This window comes from Miscanthus floridulus, chromosome 10 (assembly GCF_019320115.1).
Source record: "Miscanthus floridulus cultivar M001 chromosome 10, ASM1932011v1, whole genome shotgun sequence".
NCBI lineage: Eukaryota > Viridiplantae > Streptophyta > Magnoliopsida > Poales > Poaceae > Miscanthus > Miscanthus floridulus.
In genome coordinates this window covers 68,937,604-68,953,332 of record NC_089589.1, presented here as the reverse complement: position 1 = coordinate 68,953,332, position 15,729 = coordinate 68,937,604, and the positions used below count along the sequence as shown (strand labels likewise).

Sequence of the window (15,729 nt, the reverse complement as noted above, 5' to 3'; positions counted from 1 at the left end):
GACCAGCTAGATGAAGGACACGATGTCACCCTCCTCCGCTTAGCCAAGTACTAGCAAGCGTTGCACCAGTACCATTGCCATCGACTGCGGGGTTGGGCCTTCAATGTTGGGGACCTGGTGCTCTGCCTTGTCTAGAGCAACAAGGATGCCACAAGCTCTCTCTGCCATGGGAGGGACCGTACGTCATCGTGGAGTTGCTCCAACCAGGCACCTACAAGCTCAAGACCATCAACGGCAAGGTCTTCATTAATGCATGGAACATCGAGCAGCTACACTGCTTTTACCCTTAATATACGCACACTTTCTCTTATTAGTTTCGCTATCGACTCCCCAATCTTTAGTGAAACCTGACCGTGGCAACGACAAGGGGTAGGCCCTCACTTAGGGGCTAATAAGAGCATACCTATCTGGTAGACATTCTCTATGCCCAACCCTTTCTCATGTTAAGACCCAGAAGCGAGGTTTGCGGAAAGGAACACTGAGTAAAATTGGTCGGACTGTGAGAAACTTACATCCCAGCAGCTACGGTGCCTTTGCTCACCAGCATGATCAGAGTTTGTTCACCCGCATGCCAAGCTTTTTAGCCTTTACTATGGAAAGAGTCGGTACATGTTTAAGAGTAATATCCACCTAGCGAACATTCTCTGTGCTCGACCCCCTCTCATGTTGAGACCAAATAAGCTAGGGTTGCGGAAATGAATGCTTAGTAAAATAGGTCGGACCACAAGAAACCTATGCCCCATTGGCTATGGTGCCTTTGCTCACTAGTGTGATCAGAGTTTGTTCACCCACACCTCGAGCTTTATGGTCTTAATGTCGAAAAGGGTCAGAACGCACTAATCTTTTTATACAAAAAGGGGAGAAGGGCTAAAAAGCTGTTTGGTCATAACAAAATCTAAGAGCTTGTTCATTTGTTGTGAGTTTGACACATGGCTCATCTGCCTAACTAAATTCTTGGGGGGATGATCTCATCCTCTATCTCTGTAGGAAAGCCCTATGCCGATGGGTCACCTGAGCCGATCGAAGGGCTTGGGCCACTACCGAGATATGGTTAGGGAGTAGTAGGATGCCCCATGCGGGTTATGCCAACTCTGTCATGAACGACAGACTTGGATTCCACTCGAACATATTTGGTAAAAGCTTGCCGAGCCTGTCACTCATGCCATCGACATAAGTCCTATGCCAGCGGGTCACCCAAGTTGATCAGACAGTTCGGACCACTGCCGAGAAATGGGTCACCCTTAATTTATGCATGTTTCCTCTTATTAATTTTGCTATCGAGCCCCTGACCCAAGCAAGAGCAAGGGGTCGGGCCTCACTCAAGGGTGGGCAAGAGTGTCTATTTGGTAAACACTCTCTATGCATGACCCCTTCTCACGCTAAAACCTAAAGGCAAGGTGTACGGACACAAACATTGAGTAAAACTGGTTGGACTACAAGAAACTTGTGCCCCAGCAGCTATGGTGTTTTTGCTCACCAGCGCGATCATAGTTCTTGTCCCCGCACCCCGAGCTTTAGCCTCCACCTTCTTAGGAAGGGTTTGGTGGGCCCATGTGTGGAATCTCCATCGAGGAGAGGCCAGTAGGTCGCCCAAAGTCGATCGAACAGCTCGGGACGTAGCCGAGAGATGGGTAAGGAGCAGTGGGATGCCCCATGCAGGTTACGCCAACTCTGTCATAAACAATGGACCTAGAACCCACATGGACATATCTGGTAAGAGCTCTCTGAACCCATCACTTGAGCCATTAAGGTAGCTTTACCAACCCCCATTCTACTTTTCCAGTGCATGATTATTCATCCATCCATTCTCATGCATGCATTCATACATTCATCTCATACATCCAAGCATCGCATATGCAATTATTGCCTCACAATGCTTCATGTCACGTCACAAAGCGGTAGTCGTCTCATTCGACATGAGCAGTGATTGACCAAGGTTTGAAAGCCAGCCCACGAAGGGCTCGAGACCGCCTTGCGTCAAACAGAGCCAGGGGAGAAAACACAGATGAGCCCCAACAGCCTTGGCCGACCCCACTCAGAAGTGGATAGGGACATCTTGACCTTCTCATATGATCCTAACCTCGAGCCAAGCCCATAGAATCTCCATCGAGGAGAGGCCAGCAGGCCACCTAGGTCGGTCTCTAGAACGAGTCAGACATCTATCAAGAGATGGGTTAAGGAGTAGTGGAATGCCACATAAGGTCTATGCTGACCCTATCCCTATATGATGGACCTAGATTTCAGACATGCTCGTTAGCGAGCTCGCCAAGCATGACACTAAAGCCATCGAGGCAAGTGTCGTTAGCTCAACCCCTCTATTTGTGGAAACTGCAGATAGGGTGACGCATGAAATTCGGCCAACCCCTACCAAGCCCAACGGGGCTCAGGGGCTCGAGCCACCCAACCCTAACTCGGAAATCCAACTAACTGGGGTTCAAAGGCTGGCCCACAAAGGGCTCAAGGCCACCTCACATTAAACAAAGCCAGGGGAGAAAACATAGTTGAGCCCCAACAGCCTTGCTTGACCCCACTCAAAAATAGATAGGGACATCTCGACCTTCTTGTTCGATCCTAACCTCGAGCCGGGCCCACAGAATCTCCCACGAGAGGAGGCTAGCGGGCCACCTGAGTCGCTCTCTAGAGTGACACGGGCATCTACCAGGAGGCGGGTTAAGGAGCAATGGAATGCCACATGAGGGCTATCCCAACCCCATCATGAATGATGGACTCAGATTCCACTCGAACATGCCTGTTAGCGAGCTCACCGAGTGTGTCACTCAAGCCATCGAGGCAAGCGACGTTAGATCAACCCCTCTAGTTGCGGAAACCACGGATGGGGTAATGATCACAAAGATGAGTCGACCCTTGACTAGACCCCTGCTATGTGTGGGGGCACGAGAAAAGTTGGACTCATAAGGAGACCAAACGCACGGTCATAGAATGATGGCTCAGATCCTATGGAGGGGGTACGTATGAAAACAAGAGACGCTTTCTCCTACTAGTTTTGCTATCCTCTCCTCAATCTTTAGTGACACCCAAGCCTAGCAACAACAAGGGGTTGGGTCTCACTCAGGGGCTAATAAGTGCATATATACCCTATCTGAAATAGTCACCATGTCGACCCCTTCCTCATGTTAAAAAACCTAGTGGCAGGATTTGTGGAAACAAATGACTGAGTAAGGCTAGTCGGACAGCAAGAAACCTACACCCTAGTGGCTACGACACTCTTGCTCACTAGCGTAATTAGAGTATGTGCCCCCACATCCTAAGCTCTATGGTCTTGACAAACGGATGGGATGAAACGCATTACCCCCTTTTCACACATAAAAAGGGAGGAAAAACAAATTTGTTTCACACTGAAACAAAAGAACAGATTTGATCAAACGAAATGACAAGTTTGTTTAAATGATACAGAAGGGTCAGAACTTGTCTGCTTATTACAAAGATGATCGTCCGACCTATCTAACTAACTAGCCCCTCTAGGGGAGAACTATGTCTTCTATCCTGTCCGCTTGGTCCTACGAAAGAGAAGCCTCCACCGCTTCCATCTCCTCTAGCTTGTGGACTTCATAGCTGGGCGCATAGCCGTGGCTCATCATCCCCATAATGAGAATGAGAAATTGCAAAGGCTTGATTGACCCCAGCACGAAGGGCTCTTCTTTCGAGCTAGCGCACCCGAGCCATGATCTTGATGACACAAGCCATGAGTGAGCTAGTCCCCTCTAACCACACCACCTAAAGGTCATCGCAGACCACTTTAAGGGCGATGCTCAGGATACTGAGCTCTTCACTCTTTGCCTGCAGATTCATCCTCACCTCAGCAAGGTCATGGCTAGCCTAGCATAAACGCTCTTGGCCTCCAACTTCTGGGTCATTGCATTTTTGAGCTCGGCCTAGAGGGATCTGACCTTTTGCTGCACTTCGTCATGCTCTTTGTAGGCCTGGTCATGCTCTCAGAAGGCCTGGTTATGCTCCTCATGAGTCGTGCCATGTTTTGAGTGAAGCCTCTCTATGGTTTGGAGTAGCTCATCCTGCTCCTTGCATAGCTGAGCGATCGCCATGGCATCTAGGCTCGCCCTCTTCTCCAGGGCTATGAGCTTCTCCTTAGCCCTCAGCTTCACCTCCCTTTCCTTCTCCACCTTGGCAAAAAGGTCAAGGATCTGCTGGCGGGTATTGGCATCCTTCTAGAGCAGCTCATCTGCTCCTTCCTAACCATGGCAGCTTCCTCGTCGTCCTTCCGCGACATCGCCGACAAGGCCTCGAATGCTTTTTTTGGCCTTGTCAGCGTCCCGACGGGCCTCGGCCACCCGCGACTAAAGATTATCTATCTCCTCGATGAGGGGAGTCATCTCAACCACCCTCTGTTGGGTGGTAACAAGCTAAGTTGTTACCTCACCACGTAGATGCGCCTCCTTGATGAGGCGGTCCTAGGCCTCCTTTTGTTGATGAAGGAACCGAGGCTTCCCACATCTGTGAGCTATAAGGGACTGCAGAAAGATGATGGTCAGGATACAAAGAATAGAAAAATGAAGGTGAGGGCAAGAAGCAGGATCAAGCAATACTCGGCCAGACGAAACAATGATATCACATAATGCGCCTGTAGCGTGGTTCAAGGCTTCGAGCATGGACGCGATCCCCCCGTCGAGGTTCTCCCGCTCCATGGTCTCGGCGGTGTCATCAAGGGTGAAGAGTGCCCATGCCGAATCATGTAGATTTGCCCACTAGAGCAGGAGCTCACCCCACATGAGCGATCCATTGCCTACTGATGTTAGGGCTAGGGATGACTCCCTACTGGCTCCTAATGCCACCGACCCCTCTCGCCATGATGTCCCTACTGGGACACCCCCATCGGCGATGGAAGAGGTCAATAGTGCAGACATCGACCTCTCACCCAACACCATGACTCTCAAGGGCCATCGGCCACGTCCCCCTCCATCCGGCCCATGCTAGGCGCCGTCGCTCAGGCTACCGATGGCGTGGGTCACGCCGGTGCCTCAGGTGCCGCTGCGGTTGCGCCTGGCTAGGACCCATCTATCACGGCCACCAACACCTCCACTTGTGTTGGTAGGGTCATGACTGGTTGTGTCGCGCCCACCATGGTTGGTGCCATGAGCGTGGTTAGTAGCCCCATCCACCCCATCATAAGTAGCGGTATCACGGCCATCACCGACTGCTCTGCGACCTCTGAAGGCACCCATTGAGCCCCCACATCCATCCATCCCGCTGAGGGCATGGGCGCCATCATGGGTGACGCCTGATCGGCCGGCGATGTGGTCACACTAAGGCTGCTCGTGCATGAAATAGGCGCAACACCAATCGACGGATGCTGCCTTGATTGTAGGGCAATGCTCTTCTTTGGCGCCAGCACCAAAGGGTTATGCTGCCTCTCAATGCTGCAAGGGACAAAAAGCATAAGTCATGATGAAATCTGACCAAAGTAGAAAAAATAGAGGAACTGATAACTCACCTCAGCGCTATCGGGCAGCAGATGCGTTTGGGGGGTGAACCCCTCGACCTTTGCTCTGCCTTGTCGGAACAAGGCCGTTTTGAGTCGCCCCCTGCTCCTAGGCAGATGAGCTCGCTCCCCTTGACTCTTGGGGTGTGACGGTGGAGCCACCCACCTTCACTGGTACCATGGGCGTGACAGCAGAGCTGCCTGCCCTTGTTGGCTCCTGGGGTAGGCCGATGGTATGGCCTTCCTCCATCGGCTCCCCGGACATGCCGTCCCCTCCATGGAGCGGGAAGGGTCCTGATGCCTGCAAGGATGAAACAATACCTATCAGCGCATCCTCATTCTCTAGGTCATCCCACTTGATATCGTTGACTACCTCATCATTGTCTCCATCATCATCATTACTGTTAGTGTCCTCCCCTCATTCCCAAGCTTGAGCTTCTACTGCTTCTTCTTCCTCTTGTCCTCCTTTGCCTTCCTCAGCCGCTCACCCTTGGCGCTATTCACTATCCTCACGGCCAAATCCCTCGACAATGTCGCCGGGTGATCCATGAGGATGAGGTCCCTCGACTAATCCCACCCCTCTCAAACTTAGTATTAAGGGGTCAGGAAATTAATTGAAGTGCAGTCAAGAGAAGGGGAAACTTATGAAGATGATGTAGCCTAACTCTAGCCTCATCGGAGGATGCCCTAGCACCGGGTAGATGAAATCAAGGGGGCCACCCGCATCATCCCATGAAGGCTCCATTGCCTCCTTGATGCATTGCGTGATCTCAGAGTTGGGGAGCTCCCCCTTAGCTAGCACCATTCCGTCGAATGATGCCTCGAGCGCCATCGCATATAGTGAAGCGCGCGCGTCATCAACGATGCCACCCTCCTTGCGTGGTAGGCCCTAATTATGCCCAACCCATTCAGGCCATTCTCCTTCAGGATGTGGATGGTGGCGATGTGTTCTTGGATCTTCTTCTTGTCTTTTCTAGGATGCCCCACTTCCTCCATGACTTTGGGGCCTCTTCGATCAGGCACTCGGTGAACTCCGACAGAGGGGCAGCGGCATCATTCTTGAGGTAGAACCACTATGAATTCCACCCCTTGTTAGAAATCAAGAGCCGCATGGACAGGTACTCGCCGACCCAATTTTTGTAGAGTTAGATGCCGGCGCACCCCATCGGCATATGCAGCTCCTGCCTGCCACTTTTCTCCCTCTTTTTCTAGAGGATGATGATGAAGAAGTACATCCATAGATTGAAGTGGGGGCTGACCCTAGGAATCCCTCGCATAGGGCGACGAATGCCACCATGTGCTAGATCCCATTGGGGTGGAGATGCTGTAGCTCGATCTTGTAGTAGTGCAGCAGCCCCTAAAGAAATTTGTGGGCGGGGGTCATGAACCCATGCTCACGGAAGTGGGCGAACGACACCACATAGCCATTAGGTGGAGATGAGAGATCCTCCTTGCCAGGCAGCAGCCACTCCTCAGTTGAGGTCCGCACATGGAGAAGACTGCGATGGATGAGGCCTTCCATGCGCTAGAAGGTGATGTCAGAGTGGCACCATGGATCCATTGGAGGTAGGGTGGATGGATGTGGGCTCAACGGCGGCGGAGATGCGGAGGCAGGAAACCTAAGCAATTGGTGGAGGTGGTCGTGGCTGCGGAGGCAAGGATGCAAGGTATGGAACCCGGAGGCCTAACCCTTTGGTTTTATAGGGGCGACGGGTGTGAGGAAACCAACCTCCCTCCTAGATCTTTGTGCCTACCATGATCTACCACCACGTCTCGCCACGACACACGCACACGCAACCTCTATCTATTCTCTCAGAAAATTCATCAAATGTTTCACCTTCCTAAACGGATCATGACCCATCATAGGTAAAAGGGATACATAGCTAAAAATGCTACTACGACCCATCTAGGCCTAGGAGTTCGAAGGTTGGCCCACCGATGGCTTCGACAACCGCTCCAAGCACCTTTTAAAGTAAGGGGTGGAAAGGGATGCGCCTGCTAGCGGCCAGTACCCGGGCGCACGAGTGTCATGGGCATCCTAGCCCATGTTTGAGTCTTAGCCAGATATGATGCATGGTTGTTTCCACGAAGAAAGGTAGAGAACCCTCGGGATCGGTCAAATGGACCCAAGAACTATATGGATTGACCACTAAGAATCTAGAGTCGGTCACCAAGCTGGCCTAAGCCAGATCCCCATGAATGGGATGTCGAGGCCCCACTCGATCTAGCTCAATAAACAACTCATGAGCACTGTGATTTGTCCATAGAGGAAAATCATGGCATGGCTCAGCCCCTCTATTTTTATCAAAAAAAATGCTTGAGAGAAGACAATCGCAAAGATGAGCCGATCCTTGACTAGACCCTAGCTATGGGCGGGGGCTCAAGGAAAGTTGGACACGCATGAAGACCAAATGCATGGTCATAGAACAGTAGACCCCCGTAGGGGTCAAATAAGGAAAGACCATTTCTGACCCACCAAATCTCACGTCTACACCCCAAGGGGTCTGATCTCGATGAAAGGGAAATCACTGTCCCTAGGTCACACCATGGGCGACAAAAGAAGGCCAAGGCCCTCAGAGTCCTCCCATTCAAAAAAGCCTCTGAAGGAGTATTCTACTCCTCTATAGGCTTAGGGGATACTGTTGGGGACCAATACTAGGGTACCCGAAGAGGAGGGGCTAATGCTCGTCAACATTGATTCATTCGAGCAGTCAAGAGCGCAACTACGGCTCCAACCGGCCCCTAGGTGTGGGGGCTTTGCCTCGACCGACCTCTAGGGAGCCTCTAGGGGCGGGCTCTACCTCGCCCGACACCAAGGCTATGGGCCCCACCCTGCCTGACCCCAAGGTCATGGGCTCCACCTCATCCGACCTCTGTAGGTGGGCTCCACCCTCTTGACCCTGAGGCAGCGGACTACACCTCGCCTGACCTCTAGGGGTGAGCTTCGCCCCGCCCGACACCAAGACCACGAGTTCCGCCTCACCTGACCCCGAGGCCACGAGCTCCACCTTGCCTGACCCTTGGGTTCACGCTTCCCTTGCCTGACCTCTGGGGGTGGGCTCCACCTCGCCTGACCCTTAGGTTCATGCTCTACCTTGTCAGACCCTGAGGCCACGGGGTCCGCCTTGCTTGGCCCTTGGGTTCGTGCTCCCCCTTGACCGAGCCCAAGGCCATGGGCTCTACCTCGCCCGACCCTTGGGTTCATGCTCCACCTCACCCGACCCTAAGGCCACGGGCTTCGCCTCGCCCGACCCCGAGTCCATGGGTTCTGCCTTGCCTAACCCCTGGGTTCGCACTCCACCTTGCCTAACCCTAAGGCCACGGGCTCTGCCTTGCCTAACCCTTGGGTTCACACTCTGCCTCACCCAACCTCAAGGCCACAGGCTCTACCTCGCCTGACCCTTGGGTTCTCGCTCCGCCTCACCCGACCCCAAGGCCACGGGCTCTGTCTTGCCTGACGGAAACCCATACCACCGCCAACCACTCTAGGTCCAAGCGTATGGGCGTGGGTCAAAAATCTGACGCTAAGGAAGAGACTGGCACACCCTGATATAACCCATGGCCATGATGGGCCATACCTAGGGATTCACATTAGGAACAACATCAGGCATACCGGTGTTGTTCTACCTATCCCCTGAACGAATATTGATAGGCACGTTAGTTCAGCATGACGTCCGCCAGGACAGAGTGGAGCATCATGACCGACAAATGATGCCTACACATGGAGCCAGTGATGGATAGGGCTATGACATGGAGCTATCCCTATTGATGTCTATAGGGTCGGTGGGACCCGCATGAAGGAGAAGAAGGATCCAGCGATCCTAAAGGACTTCTTCCCTCTCTCGTTCTCCTCCTTTCCTCCGCTGCAACCCATGCTTTCCCTTGGTCTATAAAAGGGAAAGTAGGGCATCCCATGAGGGGCATCTGACCAATGATCAAACTATCAATTGATTCAAGCTAGATCAACCCATCGAAACTAGATAAACACACAAGAGCACAACATGAACACACGACTAAGCAACAACCGAGCTCTCAGCACCTATTCACTCCTTCCACTAGAGACTTGGGACCTATCCCTCTCTCGCCCGTTTGTAACCCCGATGATGAAGTTTTAGTGCAAGTAACACAAGCAGCAGCAAACGAACTGGACCTAGGGACATTCTGCCCGAACCAGTATAGACCTCATGTCCTCTTAGCACACCATCTGAGCCAGATGCACAATATTATAAATTTACTTGTTGGTGGTGACTCAAAACACTGACAAGCCATGGGGCTCCAAGCATGCAACCCACTGGGGTTGTCTATGGTGGCTAGAGGCCGGTGCTACCCTTTCCAAAAACTAGTGCTACAAGGTGGCTTGCGAGTAATGGGGGATTGAGGCGGTGTCAACTGTCAGTGCTATGTCTAGCCTAGGCTTATTCCCTAACATTACATCATTGAATGATGCTGGGGTATTTGAGACATGTTGACTGGGGGTCATTGTCTCGATTCTGACACGTTTAGATTCATGGCTTTCATAGGATGCATTGCTATCCTTTTACCTATCGAAGGCTGGTGACTCTTGTTAGGTTTGTGAGGCTCTAGTGCCAGTTGTGGGTTAGGAACCTGAGGCTTTGGGAGGAGTAGATCAAGGTTGGGCCTTGACTTAATTGTGGGATTATAGTTGTTCGCCTCCTTTTTCTCCAATGCCCTCTTTGGCCTAAGGGGCCATGATGCCTTTTGATGGGCAAATTTGGTTTCACCCCACATGGGGAGAGGCATGTCCACAATAACCACATAGTTGGAGCAGTGCACGTCATCAGGGTCAGTGAGTAGTCTGAGCGGGACCAAATATCCTCCCCAATCGACATGGAGTTTGGCGATGCCTCGTCGAGAGATGTCCCATAAATCATTGGCCCCCGACCACCTTCGTAGCGGTCAGAGGTCAAGATGCCTCCCCCTAGAGGGGGTCAACCTAGGCGACTTTGAAGCTGATGACTCGAACACAGAGAGAGATGGTCGCGTGGCTCTGCACCACCAATTAGAGCCACAGGGGCCCATCTCACCCTACACCTATCCCTTTGTGGCCTTGAGCGCTTCTATGGGCCAGCCCAAGAGAGGGTATCCTAGGTATGACACAGGGTCGTGGTCATGTTTGGTTGCCTTGCACATGGGCCTAGGGGCTTCTTGGCCTCCCTAGCCACGGTGTGAACTATCGGCATCCATTTGCATGTGATTTCGCACTGTGCCGCACGATCATATGACCGAGGGGCGCTCTACGCATGAATCCTAGGGGTGGTCATCCTCCCCAGATTTTGTGTCTTAGTGGTGTCCCTGTGCGTTGCAGTGCATTGGCTCATTTCCAGAGGGTTCATGGGGCCCATTCTAGGGCGGACTCCATGTGGACACGGTTCGCATCCCCGACTACCACCACATAAATAGCCCACTTTTACCTGAGCTCATCCCTTACCTTGTTCTTGCTTTCTATCGCTATTCCTACAACCAAGAGGAAGGAGTGGGGTCAAGTTTGTGAGGATTACCTCTAGGTCATGTGCATCGCTGCCACCATCGTCTGTCCTGCTCTCTACCTGCATTGCAAGATGGGTGAGTGGATACCTTCAATGATGATAAAGGCGAAGCTGGGGCGGCTCATGGAGAAGGGTTTTCTTCCACCAAAGGAGGTCACTAGATGGAGGGATGCTACCAGCAAGGCGCTCCCCCTTTTGCAGCCTGGGGTGGCAGTGTCGTTCATTGACTTCCACAAGCATGGGTTTGTGATCTAGGCATCCAACTTCCTCCATGGCTTCCTTTGTGAGCATGAAGTCTAGCTACAATAGCTTCCTCCCAAAGTGGTGTCTTAGCTGGTGAGCTTTGTTGTCGTCTACGAGGCCTTCCTAGGGATAGTGCCCAGCAAAGACCTCTTTTGGAGGGTTTTCAAGGTGAAGACCCACAAGGTGCATGGTTCTGATGGTGGTGTGCTTGCCCTAGTGGGCAGGATGAATATCCAGATGCACCTTGGGGTCTCCTACAGTTACCCATGCCTGCCATTGAGTTCTTCAAACTCTAGCCGGCATAAACATTGGTTCTATATTCAGGATGACGCTGCCGCCCCCCTCCCTCCTTTCTTCAATGTCGTGCTGGTGAGGTTGGACTCATGGAGTTGGGGTGCAATAGGACGTGATCGTAAAAAATTAATGAGATCCTAAGGATCCTTAAAAGCTAAGTGTTGGCCGGTTTGGATGGCGTCGTGGTCTTGAGGACCATGGTCGAGCGACGGGTCCAGCCATTAAAGTAGCTGGTGACCCTATTATGCGACTATTCTAGGGTCAAGGATCTAGCCCATGAAACCATGGAAAGCTTGAGGCATCTAAGGTCGCTAGGCGGGTCACCAGGCTAGTTTCTTTTGAGACCATTGTTTCAGTCAGGAATGCAGTGTAGGCATTCTCGGCGAATTTCTTGCCTAATCTGGTAAGTCGCCTTAATCTATTATGTTTTCTTTGTTAAGAGTTGTTAGCTGATAGATTTCGTCTCCATAGCCTATGCCCTCATTCAAGTCCTATTTCCATGTTCCTTGCCCTAGGGGCACTGAGCGTACCACCTAGGAAAAGGAGGCCACCAAGGAGAGAAGATGCCTTAGGTGGGAGAGGGTGATGAAGCACATAGAGTGCTAGAAGCGCAGGGCTTCCTTGTTAGGTGATGATGATGATGACGATGAGGATAGATCCAAGGATGAGGACCTAGCAATCCTTCAGAGCACCCTCGATGTTCCATGCAGATCTGGTGACGGCATTGGGCCGAGCAGCGCTGACCGCTCAGTGGTCACCGTGACTAAGGAAGGCTCCGCTCGAAAGCATGCAGATTCATCATTGCTGAGGGTGCCAAGCCTGAAGCACCCTTGCACCACCATCGATGTGGCTAGGGCCCCTCATGCATGGCTTCTATCAACCCTTCCCTGGCGGCATTCGAGGCTCTAGCCTAGGGAGAGGGTACCGAGGACGCGATGGTGATTAGTGCCATGACCAAGGCAGACGACGAGGTTCATGCATCCATCCTTGGAGATGCTAAGGGGAGAGGATCAAGACCTTCTCAAGCACCTTCTTGCTAACATGGTAGTTGAATGCCCTGCATCCCCAATGCCCCTAGTGAGGACATCAGAGACCGAGTATATAGGGGACGCTAGAGAGCGTGGTGTGGAAGAGGTCAGCGCCGCCGACACAACTAGGAGTACCTTACCAACCTCTGGCCCAGTGGCGTTAGTGGTGGTGCCTCCTATCATGATCCCTCCTATAGAGTTGTGCATGAAGAAGCGGATCATCCTATCCTTTGTGGAATGTTCCACTTGGTACATTGTTGTTTGATTTCTTATTTGTGGTGACTGTTGATAATATTCAGTTGTCCGGTCCCAACGATATTTGTGGTGCAGAGAGCCCCTCCTGGGGCTCACATCACTAAGACTACTAGGGAGTGATTCATGCCCCTTCACGCAGCTGGAGTCATTTGGTGATGGTGCTGCCTTGGGGATGATGGCTAGACTTCATCCCATCATGTCTCTGTGTTCGCCCCTCGAGGAGAGCTCCTCTGCGGTAGGGAATCGTACTCGAGCTATTTCTTTGGAGGGGACGCAAGCTCGCCGCCCACCTATGACCCCCTTCTAAAGAGGTAGCTTTTGATGGCCTGAGTATGTCAGCTCTTGTCCATCATGGAGAGGAACTTGAACTAGGTGGGGACTTCTTTATGTGGCCGCATCCCTTAGACTCTTGCGAAGCACTGTTTGTGGTGGATGATGTGGCTAAGTGAGCCATGAGGGAGGTTACCTCCTAGAGTCATGAGGGGGTCCAGGTAACCCTGTCCAAGATGGGTGACATAGTCACTATGATCACCCAATTGGGCATGTAGGCTCAGCGTCGGATGACCAACGAGGTGGTGGCTTAAGAGCAGGTGAGCGATCCAGTCTTCTAGTTTTACCGCGTTCGTTCTGGGCTTGCCGTAGTCGTTTGATCGCTTTTCTATAGAGACTGGCAAAAATTTCATTGGAGAAGTCATGGTTCTTACACCTGGCCTATCAGGCACAAGTTGGAGATGCCGCCGACCATGGTCACCTGGATGCGTCGGAGCCCAAAGTGCGACACTTGCGTGGGGAATTGGACATTTCCCAGAGGTCAGAAGAGGAACTACACCGTTAAGAGGCGTGGGCTTGATCCTAGATTGAGGCTCTGACATCCTTGGTGGCTAGTCTCAAGGATGCATTGGCTGTCCAAGAGATGGAGCTCACCCCAATTGGCACTGCTTGGAAAGAAGCCGAGTAGGGGCATCAACGTCTTGAAGCTGAGTGCTAGAAACTACACTTCGCTTGCGGCGGTAAGTTCTATTCTACTTTGTGTCACACTTTTGTCTTGTTTGCTATATTTGGTCGTGAACCAGCTGTTCTCTTTAGGGCTATGCGTGAGGGTGCTCTCAGATCAAGAAGAGAAGGCGGTTGTTAACTAGAAGGTGTAGGAGATGAGCGACCAACTAGCAACGCTGACCGTTCCTAGTTGGGTTCTTTATGATGTTGTGCTCAGCGCTAACCGAGGGAATACCTAGCTAGTGCTTTGCCTTGATGAGGCCCGCCTCCGAGTGGATCCCCTGATCACTGAGGGGGTTCATTGCGGCATTCATACCACTTTGACATCGGTCAGTTCGCACCACGGTGGCATTGATTTCGATGACGTTGGGCGAGGATATGCGTCGAGGAAGTGCGATGGCGATATCCTTACCATCGGCAGCACTGTCGCTCATCGTTTAGAGAGCCTTGCGAGCAAGGTGTTGGCTGACTGCATTCGCCGTCAGTTCCAATCTTTAGGTATATGAGAGTTTTCGATGTAAATTTCTGGTGCTATATGGATGACCTTGTTGTGATGAACATGTTTGGGCTCTGTGTATATGGTGTGTGATCAGCGCATTCATTGTCATTCTGCCGCCTTTTCTCTTCCTTCTGCTCCCTTAGTCCTATGCCTATGGGTGCGTGTTTTAGCCTGGGGACTAGCCCATAGGGCTGAGAAGGTGCATGACCTGATGAAGAACCAAGACATCGAGGATAGGTCATAGATCTGGCATGATGCAAGAAGAAAGCGAGCAAACATTGAAAGCTCTCTTTCCTTTCATTCCCTTCACCTTGAGCGAACAAGTGTCCCATTTCTTTTTAGGATCATGCGTGGGTGCAAAGCCTTGCCTAGGAGCTAGTCCATGAGGCTCGCTTAGGGCGACCTCTTTAGTATGAATGAGGAAGCGAGACCTGGGTCACCGGTTCATCAGTGCGCGAGGTGCGATTGGAAAGAACCATGAATGGGTCAGTCGTTAGGACAATGACAAGTAGTGCTTTGCCACGAACTATGTATATGTGCCTATGTATGCGACCCCCATGAGCGAGTCATGTCTGACTACTAGCGTGAGTCAGATCAAGTCGCTCGGGAATTTAAGCGATACTAGGATGAAATGTATGGACATCATACTCGGATCGAGTCATGTCCACCATCAGCAGCATCTAAATGGCTCCTATCTAACGACACTAATCCATGGTAGAAGTTCTAGATCAAAAGCCAGTCTTCCATGCCATGGTGTAGGCATGCAGAGACATACTCTTGCATTCATTCCCAAGCCTCGAAAATTGATTCATTTGCTAGTTGTTTAAAACTAGAGAATTTATTGCGCAGAGCATTAGTCTTCCCCATGGGGAAAAACTTAACAACAAAAGCATTGGAACACTTGTTCTAGGTATCTATAGCATTGCGGTTAGAGTAAAATCATTGCTTAGCCTTTCCTAACAAAGAGAAGGGGAAAAGGCAAAGACATATAGCCTCTTGGCTCACTCCCTTAATGGTGAATGTGCTACAAATGTCCAAGAAATGTTGGAGGTGAGCATTAGCATCCTCATGGGCTTTCCCACAAAATGGACTAGCTTGAACCATCATAATTAATGCTGGCTTAAGCTCAAAGTTAGCATCCCCATTGATAACATTAGGTCCGGTGGCTACATTAGCAGCTGAGGGTGTAGAAAAATCATGAATGGACTTATCGCCCATGATCGTGTAGGGTAGTTATAGGATATGAGGAAAAAGGATAAACTACTTAGGATAACTAAAAACCTAGCTAGCGAATCTAGCAATATAAATCCAAGGCCAGTTGCCTTCCCCGACAACGATGCCAGAAATGCTTGTTGATATTTCTTAACGACTATTGGAGGATTCTGCAAGTGCATAGAACTATCGCGTAGCACTTCGCTCGGTGAGTACCGAGTGTCAAATTTATATTTTTTC

At 51.3% G+C, this 15,729-nt stretch overlaps 1 non-coding gene across 1 annotated transcript; it reads left to right on the top strand.

Moving 5' to 3' along the window:
- Window positions 1–15,022: 15,022 nt before the first annotated feature.
- LOC136490407 (small nucleolar RNA R71) lies at window positions 15,023–15,131 on the top strand. The gene has a single exon (XR_010767700.1). It is a non-coding gene; the product is annotated as a small nucleolar RNA R71 (small nucleolar RNA).
- Window positions 15,132–15,729: the final 598 nt, after the last annotated feature.